The sequence below is a fragment of the Phyllostomus discolor genome, chromosome 5 (genome assembly GCF_004126475.2).
Source record: "Phyllostomus discolor isolate MPI-MPIP mPhyDis1 chromosome 5, mPhyDis1.pri.v3, whole genome shotgun sequence".
NCBI lineage: Eukaryota > Metazoa > Chordata > Mammalia > Chiroptera > Phyllostomidae > Phyllostomus > Phyllostomus discolor.
Window position 1 is genome coordinate 129,476,799 of NC_040907.2, and position 20,024 is coordinate 129,496,822.

Sequence of the window (20,024 nt, forward strand, 5' to 3'; positions counted from 1 at the left end):
TCCTTAAAATAAATTACATATTTTGAAAGAGATTTTCTTGGAATATGATAATATTCTTTTTCATAAAGCAAATTGTCATGAATTTCTAACATCCCATTGTTTTTTAGTTTTCTGATTTATTTTGTCTAACTTGTTGAATTCGTTACTTTCATGTGTGTATATTCTTATCCTAAACAATAGTTCCAGAATCCTAGTGTATTTTTATAATTCATCAATGAAAAGAAAATGTGTGGTAATTATTTTAAAAAATGTTTTATTTCTGTAGAGTGAAAGACTTTGCAAATAAGAGCAAATGTTTGGGAGAAAATTTTAATATCCCTTGGTCACACTATTCAGGAATAATGACCACTGATATTGGATTTATTTCCAACCAACACACATATATGTGTGTATGTCTGTGTGTATAGTCTGCCCAGAAAGTACCCAGCCAGGTAATATGAAAAATAGAGACATTTACTGAAGAAGATAGAAGAAGAAAGAGACATTGTAATAGGACAATGACACCTCAATCCTCTTCAAAGTAGGCACCATAGAACCTCACACAGTTCTCCCAAATTGCCATCAACTGCCTTGTCATATTTTTCTGAATCTTATCAGTGATCTGAAATGATTTCCCTTTCAAAGGTGACTTTAGTTTTGGGAAAAGCCAGAAGTCACAGGGTGCCAAATCTGGGCTGTAGTGGGGCTGAGTCACCTGGGTGATGTGATGTTTTACCAAAAAACTCTGCATGAGATGTGATACATGAGGGGGCATGTTGTCATGATGAAGCTGCCAATCACCAGTTGCCCACAACTACAGCCTTCTGAATCATCCAAATAGTTCCCAAGGAGAAATGTTCAAACTTAAATTTGGCACAGATTCATTGCTCTGCTCACTCAGTCGTTTTGAATGTCACAGCCACACTGTACCCATACTCACTCAACGCTTCCTACTGCTCCCATTGACTAGTACAGTGAAGTTGTCATTGTTCACACATGTACATTCCAGTCTACTCTCCTTGGCTGCCACGTTACATTGATGTCACTCAAACCATTCTCATTATATTAACAATGACTGGACTTCTTTTGGATAGACCTACTGTCATGACATACATATACATATAAATATATTTATACATATAAGTTTTATATATACATATATATAAATATAACCAATTATCACATGTGAAAAGACAGATAATATATATGATATACAATATACATAAATTATTTGCCTTTTTAAAAATAACATTAGGTTGAATTTTTCCACATCATTATATAACTTCAAAAATAAATGATTCTCCTCTTCTTAGCATTTAGATAAATTGTAATTTTATTTTCATAAGCAATTCTATATTAAGCATATTTTTATCTATTTGCTATTCTTAGTATTGATGCGTGGGTCACCAGCCAGCAGTGATCACGGAACGCTGCAAATGGCTCGACGAAAAACACGCGAGAAAAAAATATGCCCAGAGACAGACTAGTTCCTGTAGAGAAGTAGGGACGGAATGGACACACCCTCTAGTGGGGAGCGCGCCGATTTACTGTCCAAACCTGTTTTTATTGGTCTCCTTTTGCATAATAATTCAGGTAAAGTACAGTACTTATTAGGGGGAAGCAAGGATCAATAGATAACAAGGAACTCTGCTGGTCTATTGAGTCGGGGTCAAAGAGCTGTAAGACTTTGAGGAACAAACTAACTTCCTCCTTGGATCCCTCTCATTCAACTGAGAGCATTCTAAACAAAGAAGGTTTCACAGTAATTTACATATTCTTTCTTAGTCCTGATCACCCGGGGAATCCGCCCTTTTCAGCACAGAGCTGCACCACCCTGTCATTGTTTCAGGCTTAGGTGGAGCACCGGAACTAAGGCAACCAAGAGATAAGGAGATTTTCTCCCAGAAATGATAACTCAGGCTATGTCAAAGCTGAGGAGCGAGGGTCCATCACCTCCTTTTGCTGCAGCCCCCAAAGTCCTTCTTTTGGGGGGCCTCCCAAGTGATCGTGCCTGTCTTAGGTAGTTCCCCCCTTGGGGAATCTTACCCGTCTTTGGCTAACCGACCAAGCTTTTTGGGGTTCAGTTATGAATGAAGCAGCAGAAGTAGCACTCCTTCCAGGGAGATAAGCTTTTGTCTCCTTGCTGGCTTACGGTTCCAAAGGTATTCCCTTAGCCTTAACCTTGGCAGGGGTTTCAACTTCTGAGACCAGTCAGGGCTGTTCCCAACATAGTATAGATTTTGCAAAATGAATCTATTTAACTTCTCATATTAGGGCAGTATTTTATAACATACTTATTCAATGCTAGGTTCTGTTTTTAGTTGGTTCTTTTGATTACAAGACAAAGAAACCTGCTTGCGCTACTTGATGTAAAGGCACTTTTGTTCGTATACTATTGGCACATTTGGGAGACTCTCCTGGACACACAAGAACAGGGGCCCTAACTGGCCAGGTCTTGTGTAACTGGAGCTGTGAGAGCCTGGGATCTGAGCAACTCCTTGGGTCCATAGAACAGAAACCCATGGTTTTTCTTTTTCAGGTCTGGGTTAACCTGAACTAGCAACCTTCTGAGTCTGCTACTTTCCATAAATGATTTCAGTGGTTCAGAGTATTTTGCCTACATATAACAGAAAACTCACATGAAAGCTGCTTGAAGAATAAAAACCTTCAATTAGTTCAGGTAACCAGATGTTTAGGATAGTTGATTCTAGACTTCCAAACCCTAGCACAATAGAAGACTTGGATAGGAATAGGCCATTTTGTGAGGAGGAGTATCACATCACTAACATTATTTAGAATTGTTTATACAGGGTAGTAATAAAAAGTTGGTTAATATTTAATGTGTTTGATTATTGTTTTTATATTCTCTACATACATTCCATTATTTGCTATACTGGAGGTGGACTACTTCTACTTTCCTGTCCGTAGGATGCTGTAGTTGGTAGTGGTTTGTTATTAATGACCTATGTAGGCATCTCTGGTTTCTGCTGAACTTCCCTCACAGTTGTATTTCAAAGCATTACAAGTACTACCTAAAGCAGGAAAGCAAAGTGGACTGTTAACTTGAACTTATCAAGAAAAAAATCTTTCCAAGATGCCTTCCATAAGATGTTCTTATAGTTGTCATAGGTCAGAATTTGGTTGGTCCTCTCCTGTCTCCAGGACCAATTACTGGCAAAAGTAAAAGTGATTTCCATGATGAGTTCTGATAAATGGTTAACAACCAACTGGGGCCAGAGAGAGTAATCCTAATTTATAGCACTCACTGAATTCTGGGGCATAAATACTACTGTGTTGACAGGTATCAAAGCTAGTCATGTGATGTCACTGAACTCTGAATTGGAAAGAAATGCATAAAAACAGCTTTTGTGAGCTGGTATAAACAGATACGCACATACCACTGGCCTTAGACCAGTTGTACTTCAACCTTCCTGACTGGTTACTTACTATACAAATAAAATCAAAGGGTTATATCTGCAGAAAAGAAGGGAAAATGGCTGTTGACTAGAGAATAAAATATGTTTGCCCCAAATACTGTCACACGTATTTTCTCAGGTCTGTGCCTTCATTAACTTATCTTGTATCAGTTTAGCATGGGTTACAGCGATGTTTCTTGTTACTTAATAACTCTTCAGCATCTGTTCCCACAGGTAATGGCATCTTCTCTAAGAATCTTCCCAGTCAAATAAATAAGAAGGAATATAGCTGGCCCCATACATCTTTTTAGTTCTAAGCCTAGATTTTTAGAACCATGCTAGAAGTCCCAAGTCCAAGATCATGGGCCAACCAATGAATGGGCTACCATTTTTCAGTTGGCTAATCATGGTTCAAATCGCGGTGATGGGGGCTGCCACAATCCAATAGCTTTTGTGCAGTGCAGATTTTTCTTAGAAAAAGTTGCAGATGTGATCAGCAGTGAGTGACTTTTCTGGTACTGCTTTATAATGACCTTTCATAATATGTAGTTCGTATTCACAGACTCCTGGTTCTGCCATTTGCCAGGTAGAACAACAGACAAGTTAGTTCACAATATATCTAAATTGTTAACTACCTAGAACATACTATGGTTTCAAATTTTTTATAAACATTCTATGTTTTTCCTCAACTCTCTTCCAGTAGATAGAAATACTAAGTTATTTTTCTTTTTTTACACATAAAAATAAAGAATAGGCGTCCTGGAAATGAGTCAGTAGTGGAAATGACTCAGAATACTAGTTCTCCGCATTATATTATAGATACAAGTTAAAGCCTAAAATCAGGGAGAAAATATTCTTGGATCCTATACCATTATTTTATTGTCATTAGCAAAGGTAGAGATCACACTGATACAATGTTAGCCTTATAGTAATGTTTTAGAAAGATTAGATTGTTCAGTGTTGACCAGTGGCTCTGGAAATAAACGTATATCTAGTACTAAATGTTTTTATCTATTGCAATTCCAAATATAGAAATATCACTGAAGAGTTTAAAATTGGTATGTTCATATAATCACCAAATTTCTCATGACACAAAACCAAAATACCAATTTTCAGAAGCCACTTTTTGTTCTCTGCTATATGTAGAAACCTTCAAATATGAAAGTAATCAGTTCTTTCTTGAAAACATAAGAAATATAGCTACCTTACCACTTCATTATGTATTTTAAAAATTTCTATGTAAAAATAAAATGAAACAGTGAATTTAAACCTACTTTCAAAAGCAAGGAGATGTTTGTCAAACTGTTCTATGACATTTAGTTGTGCAACAGAGACTTTTTTTTAGTTTAGTGCTATTTATGTCAATGTCAATTCACAAGTAATTAGACAAACTCTTCAGAAAGCATTGGTCCCCAAACTCTTTGTTCCATCATGGACAACAGAGCTTATCTCCACATCACTCACTGTGCTCTTTATTGCTCTTTGAGAATGCATGTAAGAGAATGACCCTCAGGAAGTCTCTGGTTTGAAGATTCTTTGACCACATCAGAGTTGCCGTCTGGACAGAAGATGTGTCTTTCTGATGAGATTAAAGAAGCTCTTTTCATCCTGCCCTAGTGTCTGAACTCCTCGCTGTTAGTGATCCATCTGGGAATACAAAAACTTAAGATCTCTCTTTAAGATGTAAATTTGGAAAAGGTAACATATTAACACATGTATCAGGTTTTTGAATACTTGCATTGACTCATAGCAATAATTGATAAGAACTGAATTTAAAGGAAATAAACTTTGATACAAGAGGGAATAATTTGGACCACAAAAACTATTGAACAATTGCTAAGAACTGATTAAAGGTGAGGGTTTGGGAATATATACCTTTTTTGCATTTGTTCCTTCCTTCACTCATTAAATATCTATTGCACGATTTTAAATGCTAGACACTATGAATGGTACTGGAGATTTAATAATGAGTGAAGTTGACTGAAAGAGTCAGCTTTCTCTTGCAAGAAAGCTGTGACAATGGGTGCGGTTGGAGGGAGGGGAATCACCAGATGGATGCAGAAAGCCACCGATAGTTTGGGGTTTTCTGAAAGAGAGATTGACCATTTATTTATTAGAATTAGTACTGCGGTTCCCTTATTGCAAAGGTGGTCCCATTTTAAAGATAACATCATATTGACTCTCTGTGTGGTATAGTAATCAAGGATGCTTAAAGATTTTTATTCCATGTCCTAAATTTCTCTTTCTGTCCACTTTTTTCTGTATCCACTGCTATCACTCAAGTTCAATCCATTATCTCTGACTTGAATTGCCATATAATCTTTATAATTGAACTTTCTGCTTCCAAAGATTTTCTTAAAGGCTTTTAATAGGTATCTGCAAGATTAATTTTGGGAGTTTATGTATCATACTTTTATTAAATGTGTTAATCCATGGAATGAATATTTTTAAAAAAATCTTCAAATTATGACATGCAAATTTAATCTTAATTAGCACAATGTTCTGTGACCTTAGTGACATGAAGATAACTATGATACTGCAATAAAAACTGTAGTAACAAAGACCTTTCTGTTCATGACGTTGTAGTGAACACAATCTTTGTATTCTATTAAGTTATGTATAAGTCACTTGCCAAAGGGAAATACAAATTAATAGATTTTTAATTTTTTCATAACTTAAAACCAAATAAACACATAATAATACTAGACAGATCAAATTTTAAATAGATTGCACTTATATTAAACACCATTAAATCACAGCATAGTGTTTATAGAATAGGCGCTATGTTAAAAGATGACCATTACAGTATATATCTATGTCAAGATAAATTATATAAAATATGATGATAATTACTTATCATGCATTCAGCTATATATCTGTTCAACATATACCTACTTGATATTTTAGTTGATTGTGGGCATCAAGCAATGAAGTGTTGCAATATAAATACATTCTTTTAAAATTGAATTTAAATCATATTCTGCAATAATAAATTTTGATAACAGTGTATTGAATAACAAGTGCAAGGCAATATGCAAGGAAATGGATGCAAAAGAGGAAAAGGCATGATGTTTGCTCTTAGAGAACTCACAATCATATATATATATGTATCCATATATATATATATATATATATATCCACATATAGCAGTTTCCAAAGTATTCTAATAGCCATATAAGTAAAATGCTGTTCCATGAGTGCTGCTGGAATGTCAGGGTGTCGTGGGAAGCCTTTTGAAGGAGGTAGTGGTTGAACTGAATCGTAGAACCTTGAAGGATTTGGAATGGCATCCCAGAAAGATAAAAACATGTGACAGTGTGTGGCGACTGGGGACCAGCCAGTTGGCCAGTCTTACAGGAACAGAGGGTACGTGCAGATTGGTGCTGGGGTCAAAAGTCAACAGGTGCAACATATAAAGACGTGAACATTTGTAGGAGAATGTAAATGGCCTAAATTTTTAGGTAGTAGTGTCCTAGAGTACATCAGTTTTTTAGAACACTATTTCCAGATGCTGAAAACCATTCTTATGAAAGTAGGTGGCACAGTGCTAAACAATGCTTTAATTGCTCTTGGAAGTGAGAATAAAATAAACTTAATATGAAGCAGGTATTCCTTCACTTTCTCCACTCCACCCCCAAGAAATTAAAGCATAAGACCGACATATCCAAGATATAACCGTAGGAAGGTGAGGTGAGAGCCAGTTTGATGACTGAAGCCCAGCTCAGGCTCAGAAACCCTGGTGTCCATTTACCAAGAAAAGAAGCTCTTTATCAGAATAGTCCAGTGATGCCCTGCAGCCAGGATCTTTTGTGCCATTGGCTAAAATCAAGAGACAACCCTGTGACTTTTTTTTTTCTGTGATCTCTGTGATTACATTTACATTTTAATGTGATAGTATATGGCTCAGTGATCATTGTGGAGACTGCAGAAAAATTATACACACAACATTACATAAGTCACGGGAAGACAGGGAGAAAGTGTGCATTCAAAAATGATTGAATAGGCTCCACTAAAGCAATTCATTGTTGCTCTATTGGTAATTATGTTTTGAATTACTGCCTGTACTTACATGACTGAAGAGCAGTTTGGACATATGAACTGAAATTTATCATGCAGCATTTCATGTACTAACAGGCAAGTTCATTCAAGATGCTCTCATTTGAATGAACAATAGGTATACAGCAGGACCATTGTTTGAAAATTATGAATTGGATCTTGAGAAAAGCCATAATTAGAAATCTTTTTTAAAACTTTGTCAAAATCAGTCAGAGTTGAGAATTTTTAGCAGAACTTTAAGGTAGAGCTGGAGTAATCATCAGTCATCTTACTGATAAAATTAATAGCACTAAGGGCTTGCATCTTAGACTTGTATAAAAAGATAATAAATATTTCTTAAATTTTGCAGGTGTACTTTGTAAGTTATGTACTTACCAAGGCTATGAATTATAAAACAGACCTTTAATAAAAGTTTTTAAATTGTCTCAGTGTGCATATATGTGGTATTAATAACTATACTATTTGGCATAGTATAGTTATGCCACATATGCTGAGAGAAACTTTCAACAAAAACAAAGACTCAAAATGAGTCTCCTAATTTCATTTGTATTTAATTATTCTTGGGCAATGTGTCAACTCTAAGCATATGCATTTAATCAGTGTAATTTGGGTAAATAAAAAGTCTTAACATGGTGATTCCTGTGGGGAATTTTATAGATTAGATGAGGGATTAAAAGAAAAGTTTCTTCTTGCCATACAATAGCCGCCCCCCCCCCCTCCACTATTGAGGCCAAGACATACAAGATCCCTACCTATGCACCAAAGATCCTCTTCTGGACCTGAAAAGAAACATGCTTCCTGCTACTTGTGTGGGTGAAGGTACAACACCTGAAAATATGAAGTTATGTACCTGAGCTTGCAAGTCTGTTTGCATAGATTTAGGGACTCAGATAGCATCCTGGGAAATTTTAACAAAACAATAGAAACTTCTGCTTACACAGTGGCCCCAGAGCCTGTGCTGTGGACATTTTGTGTCTATTTGAGAATAGCAACTAAGAATTACATTCTCATGGAAACAGGTCATTCCAATTAAAATTTCACCATTAAAAGTATTTATAGATTAGACATCAAGATAATGGATTCTATCTCTAGAATCTATGGGAGACACAGATAGGGAAGAGTCTGTTTGGAGAGGTTAAGTATGCTTAAGATTTAAAAGTCTGCCATTTCCTACCAGTTTTATCATCTTTGGGAAATAAATTATTGACTCACTAAATGACATTCTATAAAATATTAATAATTGTATCATTTTGCTAGGGTCTAAATGTTTGTGCCCGCCCCTCCCAAATTCATATGTTGAAATTCTCATGTCCAATGTGAAAATATTAAAAGGTGGGGTCTTTGGGAGATGCTTAGGTCCTGAGGGTGGAGCTCTCATGAATGGGATTAGGTTCTTATAAAAGAGATCCTTCAGAGATCCCTAGCCCCTCCCACCATAAGCACACAGTGAAAAGGTGCTGGATATTTACCAGGAAGAAGGCTCTCATCAGATCACAGCTGTACCGGTGCCTTGACCTTACACTTCCCAATCTCCAGAAGACTGGAAAATAAATTTATATTGTTTATAAGCTACCCAGTCTGTGTTATCTTGATATAGCAGCCTGAATGGACCAAGATGCATTTATTTATTTAACACATATTTACTGAACACCTACCAGATGATAGGGCTGTTTTAAATCCTAGAGATAGAATAGTCAGAACAGTCGGAGATAGAATAGTCGGGAAAAAATTCCCTGCCCTCTCAGAGCCATTCTTACATGATGGAAAGAATTAAATAAAATGATGTATTTAAAATGTTTTAAATAATATCTAGGACATGCAAAGTGGTTCAGTAAACAATGGCCATTATTACTAACATCACTGACAGGCCATTGTTAAAATTTAAACCAGGTATGATAAAAATAAAGCTCTTTAAAGGAACTACTTTGTTAAACCTATCCCAGTAGTTAATACATTGTAGTTTATCAAAATAACTATGGCATATAATTAGCATATGTCAAGAGATTAAAAATATAATGCCAAATATTAGACAAAATGTAGTAAAATAATAACTCTCATTGCTGCTTCTAGGAATGTAAACTGTTATCTCTTTAAAGGATTTAATAGCAACATGCAGTAGCTGGATTATTTTGCAACAAATATCCTTCTGTTTGTATTGGAAAAACTTGTGCACATATTCATAAGGAAGACTTGTAGAAGTATGATCTACATGGTATTTTTTATATTGTGAAAGATGGATATAATATAAATATCTTATCAGTGGGAGAATGAAGAAATAGCAAAATAGTGGTTAAAACAAGTGTGTTTCACATGTTAATATGACAGATTTTAAAAAGCGCTGTTGAGTAATTTAGCAAGTTTTAGAGCAAGATGAAGAGTAGAATGCTGTAAATATCTTACATAACAAAAACATATGACTGATTAACTCTGGAGAGCAAGAGAGCTGGATGGGACTGGTGGTACATGCTGGACTTGCATTTTATTTGCAGTGCTTTAGTCTTTAAAAATAACAGAACAAAAGCTGATGAAAAGTAACATTCATTATTATTGAAATATATTATTTTCTATATTTTATTCTGATTTCTGCTTTTCTTAAAATTTTACAATAAAGAACTTATAGTGAATAGGAGAAGTAAATTTCAAATTATGAAGACAGGCAGTGTTGTTGATTTTGTGCATGGGATAACAGAGTGATCGTCCCAGACTGAACTATACCAGTGCCTGAAACTCACTGAATAATGGTGGTTATCCAGTACTCTTGAACTTCATTGTGAATCTTAGTTATATAATTTTATAAAATGCTTTGTAAAGGTAAAAAGACCTAAATCTTTACCACTCAGGATCAGACTCTAATGAAATAATATTTTATAAGATTTCTATGCCGTTTTTTACCTTTGTTTTGTGGGTGAGGTTAGGAAAAGAATGGCTAGTTTCTAAACAATATTTTTATTGTAAAATATTTCCAGTCTGAAAAGACACTAGAATGTATAGAATAACAAACAATTTAATTTTACCATGAAGATTTACCAAACCTTAACTTTTGTGATTCTTGTTATTATACATATAATTGAAGTCCCGTGTAACCTTTCCTAGGATTTTACAATTTTCATACTGAGGATTTTGATGAAAGCCCTTATTGTCTTTTGGAGAGCAAATCTACATGACAGACATTTTACTTCTATCAGATTGGGAGATCTAGGGCATCAAAATAATCAGAGCCTGCCTCGGGCAAAAAATCTTCTCACTCTGAGCGTATGAAAATTCAAACCTAAAGCTGAAAAGTTTCCCACAGGACACGACAACCAGGTTTAAATGACATTCTGTGCTACTATTTTATAGCAATTATGATTGAACATAATAGAGGGTCTTGGCTGGTGTGGCTCAGTGGATTGAGTGTTAGCCTGTGAACCAAAGGGTCACTGGTTTGATTCCTACTCAGGGCACATGCCTGGGTTGCAGGCCAGGTCTTTGGTAGGGGGGTGGGTGAGAGGCAATGACACATTGATGTTTCTCTCCTTCTCTTTCTCCCACTCTTCCCCTCTCTAAAAATAAATAAATAAAATCTTGAAAAAAATAAAGTAATGGAGGGATGAATATTCTTAAAGCAAGCACACAATGAACACTTCGATATTAACAGTGAACTGTTAACTGTGTCAGTCAACATATATTTTTTTGAACAGTTTCCATCACCCTAGAGACACAGTACTGAATAGACACACTGTACTTACTTACAATGAATATATAGTCTAATGGAGGAAACAAGCTCTCAGATGCCAATTACAATGTGGCAAAGTTGTTTATGTGGAAAGACACTGAGGCTGTCTTTCTATCAGCTAAGGAATTATGTGACAGTCAATCTCTGAAATCTCATCATGTTTTATTGTTACTTAAATTTGTGATCACTCTTTCATATATTGGCATTTAATAGCTCATTATGAGGATTTAAAGCTTTTAATTCAAAGAAGATTCAAAGTATATTTCACATTTACTATAATATAATTGTATTCATCTCTATAATAATTAAAGATGTACAATAATCAAATTTCACATCAATTTCAATTAAGTTTTCCATATAGTTTTTGAAAATGTATAATTAGGAATTTACAAATAAGAGTTTACATTCATTTATAGATAAGCTTACAAGAGATTGTTTTTTCTGTATAGATCATAGATTTCCTTTTAGGGATTGAGTTGCTTTGAGATTTTAGGTTTTCATAACACAAGTATAGTACCTGTTAAAGGATAATTTTAGGGGAACTCAAGTTCAAGATGGCAATGAAGGAAGACTCTGAACTCACCCCCTTGTTGCGTGGGTCACCGGCCAGCAGTGATCATGGAACACTGCGGATGGCTCGATGAAAAACAAGCGAGAAAAACACATGCACAGAGACAAACTGGTTTCACTGGAGAAGTAGAGACGAAATGGCCACCCCTTCTAGTGAGGACTGATTTACCATCCATACCTGCTTTTATTGGGCTCATTTTGCATAATAATTCAGGTAAAGTACAGTACTTATTAGGGGGAAGTAAGGAACTATAGAAAACAAGGAACTCTGCCGGTCTATTTTGATTCGGGGTCAAAGAACTGTAAGACTTTGAGGAACAAACTAACTTCCTCCTTGGACCCCTCTCATTCAACTGAGAGCATTCTAAACAAAGAAGGTTTCACTGTAATTTACATATTCTTTCTTAGGCCTGATCACCCGGGGAATCCGCCCTTTTCAGCACAGAGCTACACCACCCTGTCATTGTTTCAGGCTTTGGTGGAGCACCGGAACTAAGGCAACCAAGAGATAAGGAGATTTTCTCCCAGATGATGATAACTCAGGCTATGTCAAAGCTGAGGAGCGAGGGTCCACCACCCCCTTTTGCTGCAGCCCCCCAAGTCCTTCTTTTGGGGGTCTCCCAAAGTGATCGTGCCTATCTTAGGTCATTCCCCCCTTGGGGAATCTTACCCATCTTTGGCTAACCGACCAAGCTTTTGGGGTTCAGTTATGAATGAAGCAGCAGAAGCAGCACTCCTGCCAGGGAGACAAGCTTTTGTCTCCTTGCTGGCTTACGGTTCCAAGAGCATTCCCTTAGCCTTAGCCTAGGTGAGGATTTCAGCTTCTGATACCAGTCAGGGCGGTTCCCAACACCCCGTCCCATGGATACGACATTTTTAGAGCAACATATGGAATGATTTATTCTGAAAAGCCCTGAGAGCTACATGAGCAGTACCTCCCACAACAACAGAAAGGAGACACACTGAGATGGGGAGGATGGGAAGAGACTGTCTTGCCCAGTACCCAGCCTGAGGCATTTGACCTGCAAAAAAGGATCCAAAAAACACAGAACTCTTCCTCAAGGGGTGAAGGAATTATGCCCAACATCAGGCACCCCAACCCTCATAGCCAGCACTGGAAAGATGAGACCTCAAAATGCCTGGTTTTGAAAGTCACTGGGGATAAAGACAAGAGAGACCATAGAACTATAGAAAATAGATAATTTACTCTTAAAGGTCTAATGTGCAGGCTCACTTGTCTTAAGATCCAGCACAAAATCAACATTTTGAAAAGTACCTAGACCATAAGCGAGTGATACCCACTTAATTTCTGGGGCTTTTTCTGGAAAAGAAAGTGCTAGTGAGTGCCATTATTGAAACCTTACTCTAACTTGCTGGTGAAAAAACTGGCAGGTAATATTTTTGGTACCCTCCCTCTAGCCTGCTAGCTCCAGTGGGTATGCTCCACCTACCCCATGCTTCAACCAGGCTGTGCAAGCACCCTGTGCCCTATCCATTTTTCACTGCAGCCATGACCTTACCAAGGCTGGGGGCGGGGGGGTACACAGACCATGCAAGTGATGTCATCTAGTGCCTGGTTCTGGGGCCCAGGGGAGATTGCATTCCTGGCCTCCACAGATCATCCCCTACAAGTCCACGAGTTTAGGACTGGGGGAGGTAGGTGTTTTGCCTAGTACTGATATACCAACCCAAGAAGTCAAGGAAAATGAGGAAACAAAAACATAGTTCAAACCAAAAATGAAACAAATCCCCAGAAAAAGACCTTAATGAAACAAAGATAAATAGCCTTCCTCATAAGGAGATTCAAAGTAACATTCATAAAGATAGTCACCATACTTGAATAAGAATAGGTGAAGAGAGTGAAAATTTCAACAAAGAGGTAGGAAATATTAAGAAGTGCCAAAAAGAAGTTTTAAGTTAAAAAAATACATTGGAGGGGTTCAACAGCAAACAGAATGTAAAAGTACAAATCAGAAAGTTGAAAGACAAAGCAATGGGACTCAGAGAAGCAAAATAAAGAAAAATGAGGATATTTTGTGGGACTTCTGGGATAACATCAAGTATAATAACTTTAGCATCACAGCAGTCCCAGAAGGAAAGGAAAAAAATGGAGAGAGAGAGAGACAATTGGAAAAAATATTTGAAGAAATAGTGGCTGAAAACTTCCCTGATCTGGGAAAGAAAACAAATATCCAGGTTCAGGAAGCTTAGACATTCCAGATGAGCTGAACCTAAAGGGAGTCATGCCCAAATACCTAATATTTAAATAGTAAATTATAAGACTAAAGAGAAAATCTTAAAAGCAGCAGGAGAAAAACAGCTTGTAACATACAATGGAAACTCCACAAGGCCACCAGTAGATTTTTCAGAAGACACTTTAAGGACTCGGGGGGGAGTGGCATGACGTGCTCAAAGTGCTGAAAGGATAACAATTTCCAACTGAGAATTCTTTACCCCTCAAGATTATCATTCAGAATTAAAGGAGAGATCAATAACTCTTCATAAGCAAAAGCTAATTGATGCAGAAAAAAATAGCTCTTAAAGGAAAGTTCATAGAAATACATGACTACCTCAAGTAACAAACGAACAAACATCTCACATAAACAATCTAACTTACACCTAGAGGAAATAGAAAGAGAAAAACAAACCAAAGCCCAAAGGTAGGAGAAGAAAGAAAATATTAATGATCAGGTAGAACTAAATGAAACAAAGACTAAAAAGACAACAGAAGTGACCAATGAAGCTAAGAGTTGGTTCTTTGAAAAGATAAACAAAATTAACAAAAATTTAGGTATACTAACCTAGAAAAAAAAGAGGGATCAGACCTGGCTGGTGTAACTCAGTGGATTGAGCGCAGGCTGGGAACCAAAGTGTCCCAGGTTTGATTCCCAGCCAGGGTACATGCTTGGGTTGCAGGCCATAACCCCCAGCAACCGCACATTGATGTTTCTCTCTCTCTCTCTTTCTCCCTCCCTTCCCTCTCTAAAAATAAATAAATAAAATCTTAAAAAAAAAGAGGGATCAAATAAATAATATCAGAAAAGACAGAGAAGTTTATATCTGATACCACAGAAATACAAAGGATCATAAGACTACTAGTAACAATTATACATCAGCAAACTGGATAACCTAGAAGAAATTGGCATATTTCTAAAAATATATAGCCTTCCAAAACTGAATCATACAGAAACAGAAAGCCTGAATGGACTGATTACTAGAAAGGAGATTGAATCAGTAGTCAAAAATCTATCCACAAATCAAAGTTCAGGACCAGATGGCTTCACTGTGAAATTCTTTCAAATATTCATAGAAGAATTAATACCTTTCCTTGTCAAACATTTCCAAAAAAATCTAAAAAGAAAGTAACACTTCTAAATACATTTCATGAAACCAGCATTATATTGATACCAAACTTGTATAAGGACATTACAAAAACATTATCAACATAGACCCTGGCTGGCATAACTCAGTGGATTGAGCGCGGGCCGTGAACCAAAGCATCACAGGTTTGATTCCCAGTCAGGGCACATGCCTGGGTTGCGGGCAAGGTCCCTAGTGAGGGCCACATGAGAGGCAACTACACATTGATGTTTCTCTCCCTCCCTTCCAATCTCTAAAAAATAAATTAAAAAATTATGAACATAGATGTAAAAATCATCTACACAATATTAGCAAATTGAATTTAACAATACACTGAAAAGATCATAAAACATAATAAAGCGGGATTTATTCCAGGAATGCAAGGATGGTTCAATATCCATAAATCACATACCACATTAACACAATGAAGGATAAAATTAATATGATTGTCTCATTAGATGAAGAAAAAGCATTTAATAAAATTCAACATTCATTTTTGATAAAAAAAACTCTCATCAAAGTGAGCATAGAGGGAACTTATCTTAATATAATAAATGTCATGTATAACAGACTGTCAGTTAACATCACACTCAATGGTGAAAACTGAGAGCCTTTCCTTTAAGATCAGGAACAAGACAAGGATGCCCATTCTTGCCATTTTTATTCAATGTAGTATTGGAAGTCTTAGACACAGCAATTCAGCCAGCAAGGGAAATAAAAGGCATCCAAATAAGAATGGAAGAATGAAAATTATTACTATTTACAGATGACATGATACCGAATATAGAACACCCTGAAGACTTCATCATGAAACTGTTAGAATTAATAAATGAATTAAGAAAAGTCAGAAATAAAAATCAATTTAAATAAATCTGTGGTGTCTCTATGCACTAATAATGAACTACCAGAAAGATAAATTAAGTTTGCATCAAAGTATTTAGTAATACATTTAACCAAGGAGGTAAAAGACCTGTACACTGAAAATTATAGGATACTGGTAAAAGAAATTAAAGAAGAAACAAATGGAGAATGATTCTATGCTCATAGGCTGGAAGAATTAATATTGTTAAAATATCAGCACTACCCAAAGCAATCCACAGATTCAATGCAATTCTTATCAAAATTCCAATGGTGTATTTCACAGAACCAGGACAAATAATTCTAAAATTCGTATGGAACCAAAAAGATCTTGAATAACCAAAGCAATCTCGATAAAGAGGAACAAAGCTGGAGTTATCATGCTCCTTGATTTCAAACTGTATTACAAAGCCATAGTAATGAAAACAGTATGGCATTGGCAGAAAAACAGATACACAGACCAGTGGAACAGAATTGAAAGCCCAGAAATAAACCTATATAAACACACGTATGGACAACTAATTTATGACAAAGGAACCAAGAAGATAAAGTGGAGAAAAGGCAGTTAGTTTCTTTAATTTATGGTGCTGGAAAAACAGGACAGCCACATGTAAAAGAGTGAAACTAGACCACTCTCTTACATTATACAGAAAAATTAGCTCAAAATGAATTGAAGACTTGAATGTAAGAGTTGGAACCATAAAATTCTTAGGAGAAAATAGGTGATAAGCATCTTGACATTGACCTCGGTAATATTTTTATGGATTTGGCACCAAAGGCAAGGGAAACAAAACCAGGAATGAACAAATGGGACTATATTAAACTAAAAACCTCTTCACAGCCAAGAAAATCATCATCAAAATGATAAGGCAACATAATGGGGGAAGATATTTGAAAATCATACATCCAATAAGGGGTCAATATCTACGATATATAATGAACTTATACAAATCAACAGCAAAAAAATCCAACATCCTGATTAAAAAGCAGGCAGAGGGTTAGAATAGATATTTTTCCAAAAGAAGGTGCGCAGTTGTCCAACAGGTACCTGAGATGGTAGTCAACAACCCTAATCATCAGGGACATACAAATCAAAATCACAGTGAGATAGCACCTCATACCTGTTAGAATAATTGTTTTTTTAAAGAAGTAAGTGTTAGAGAGGATGTGGAGAAAATGGAACCTTTGTACACAGGTGGATTGTAAATTGGTGCAGTCACTTTGAAAAACAAAATGGGTATCTCTCCAAAAATTAAAGATAAAATTACCGCGTGATCCAGTTATTTTACTTTTGTGTGTTTATCTGAAGAATGTGAAAACGCTAGTTCAAAAATATATGTACACTCCTATGCTTATTGCAGTATTATTTGCAATAACCAAAATATAAAAATAACCTAAGTGTCCGTGATGGATGTCCATGAGAAGATGTAGTGTATGTGTGCACACAGTGGAGTGCTCAGCTATAAGAAAGAATGAGATCTTGCTATTGACAACATCAGCAATGGAGCATGAGAGTATAAATCCAAATGAAATAAGCCAGAAAGATGAAAACAAATGCCATATGATTTCACTCATATGTATAATTTGAAAACACCAAGAAACAAACAAATAAATTAAAATAAAAACAAAGTTATGGGTACAGAGAACAGATCTCTGGTTACCAGAGAGGAAGGCAGTTGGGGCTTAGGCGAAAGAGGTAAAAGGTGGTCAATTTTATGGTGATAGCCAGTGACTGCACTTTTGGGGATGATCATTTTGTAGTGTATACAAATGTAGAATTATAATGTTGTGCACCTGAAACTTATATAATAAAATAAATAAATAAGTGCTAATTTTAGAATATAATTATTAAAAATCAAAACCAAAAAATCCAATTGATATTTTTGACACTACTGATAACCTAACTCTTAATTGTAAGGTATTGATTTTAATGTACTCAGTGCTTTCCAGACCAACTGCCATACAGTTTCTCATAATCTTTCCATCTAGTCAATTTAAGAAACTTTCAGATATAGATGAAATTTGGTATTTGAGATACAGTTCTAATACTATATGTGGAAAACTTTCATGGAAGAAATGAAAAATACATGCTTTGTTGTATATCTAAATACTTCAATATATTGTAGAAACATTTAAATTCCCATGGTGTCTCTTAATAACTTTTTGCAAATTTCCATCTACCATCCTGATGGTGATTTATGCTTTATGTTTCCATTGTAAATTTCATATAAATCTTCACCAGACTACATGGGAAATTTCATGGAGGCAGAGATATTCAGTCATGTGACTCTTCTTTTTTTTTTTTTGAACAGGTTTATAAAATCTAGTTACTTAAAATTCTGTATTTTTAAATGACCTTTTCATTTTAAGGCAACATCATATTCAAAGTATAAAAACCTGTTAAGGAACAATGGAAACTTATTCTAAAATTGTCAATTAGTTATGGTTTTATTAGCTTCCATCATATTTAGCAAAGGGTTGTGTCTATACTAATTAAAAGTACTTTGGTACCTACAAAGGAGTTCCCATCAGACTGTCAGCTGACTTCTCAAAAGAGACCTTGCAGGCAAGAAGGGGCTAGAAAGAAGTGTTCCAAGTCATGAAAGGCAAGGACCTACATCCAAGATTTTTCTATCCAGCAAAGCTTTCATTTAGAATGGAAGGGCAGGTAAAGTGCTTCTCAGATAAGGTCAAGTTAACATCACTACCAAGCCATTATTTTATGAAATGTTAAAGGGACTTATCTAAGAAAAAGAAGATAAAAAACATGTATAGTAAAATGACAGCAAACTCACAATTATTAACAACCACAGCTAAAACAAAAACAAAAACAAGCCCTGGCTAGGGCTGGCGTAGCTCAGTGGGTTGAGCACGGGCTGCAAACCAAAGTGTTGCAGGTTCGATTCCCAGTCAGGGCACATGCCTGGGTTGCGGGGCATGACCCCCCAGCAACCACACATTGATGTTTCTCTCTCTCTCTCTCCCTCCCTTCCCTCTCTGAAAATAAATAAATTTTTAAAATCTTAAAAAAAACAAAAAAAACAAAAAACAAACTAGGCAAACAACTAGAACAGGAACAGAACCACAAAAATGGAGATCACATGGAGGGTTAGCAACAGGGGAGTGGGAAGGGGAGAGAGGTTGGGGGAAGGTACAGAGAATAAGTAGCATAGATGGTAGGTAGAAAATACACAGGGGGAGAGTAAGAATAGTATGGGAAATATAGAAGCTCAAGAACTTATGATGCATAGACATGAACTAAAGGGGGGGATGTGGGTGGGAGAGGGTGTGCAGGGTGGAGGGGAGTGAAGGGGGAAAATGGGACAACTGTAATAGCATAATCAATAAAATATATTTTTAAAAAGTACTTTAGTAAAGCATGATATATATTTGCATTGTCATTTAAATAAGTTTATAATTTTTCCAAAAATCAGTATTTATATGGCAATAATAGCTGTCCCATAGTGTGTGTGTGTTTACTTTGGTGTATGTTTATTAAATGTTTTTTCTTAAGACGTGCTAATATTAATATGGGTACAACCACTTATTCTTAGACCTCTAAGAGTTCCACAGATATTTTTTCATACATTGCTCCACCTGTAATGAATTTGACTAATATAATCACTTTTGATACATAGAAGTCTATCAAAGAATATCCCTGGATTGCTCAAAAACTCCAAGGCAATACATACTGACGATATTACTTTTAGGTTCCCTCTAGTTAGGGTAGCCTATTGTCCCTGTTCACATTATTTTCCTTTTCAAATTAGTTTCTGTCTATTTTTAATGTAAAAAAATGTAGGTTATGTTTAGACAATAGTTCTGAGTTTTTCCATCTGGAACTTTCTTGCATCAGGGAGATAAATATACCTAAGTCTTAAACCTAACATTTGATTTTTTCCTCATTTAGCTTTGGATTCAAATAACCAAAGCCCAGGTCCCTTTCCTTATCAGCACTGGCTGTCCATGCAGACACAGCTGGATAACTTTGTATGATCATGGTAAAGCAAAATAAATATCCCTCTGAGCTAGACTAAATATGGTTTGGGTGGTAAAATGAGACTTTTTCC

General features: G+C 35.9%; 1 protein-coding gene across 2 annotated transcripts in view; it reads left to right on the top strand.

The window, feature by feature from the left end:
* Positions 1 to 20,024, top strand: part of CTNNA3 (catenin alpha 3) — a 1,497,017-nt gene that overhangs the window by 993,646 nt on the left and 483,347 nt on the right. The gene's annotated exons all lie outside the window — the stretch shown is intronic.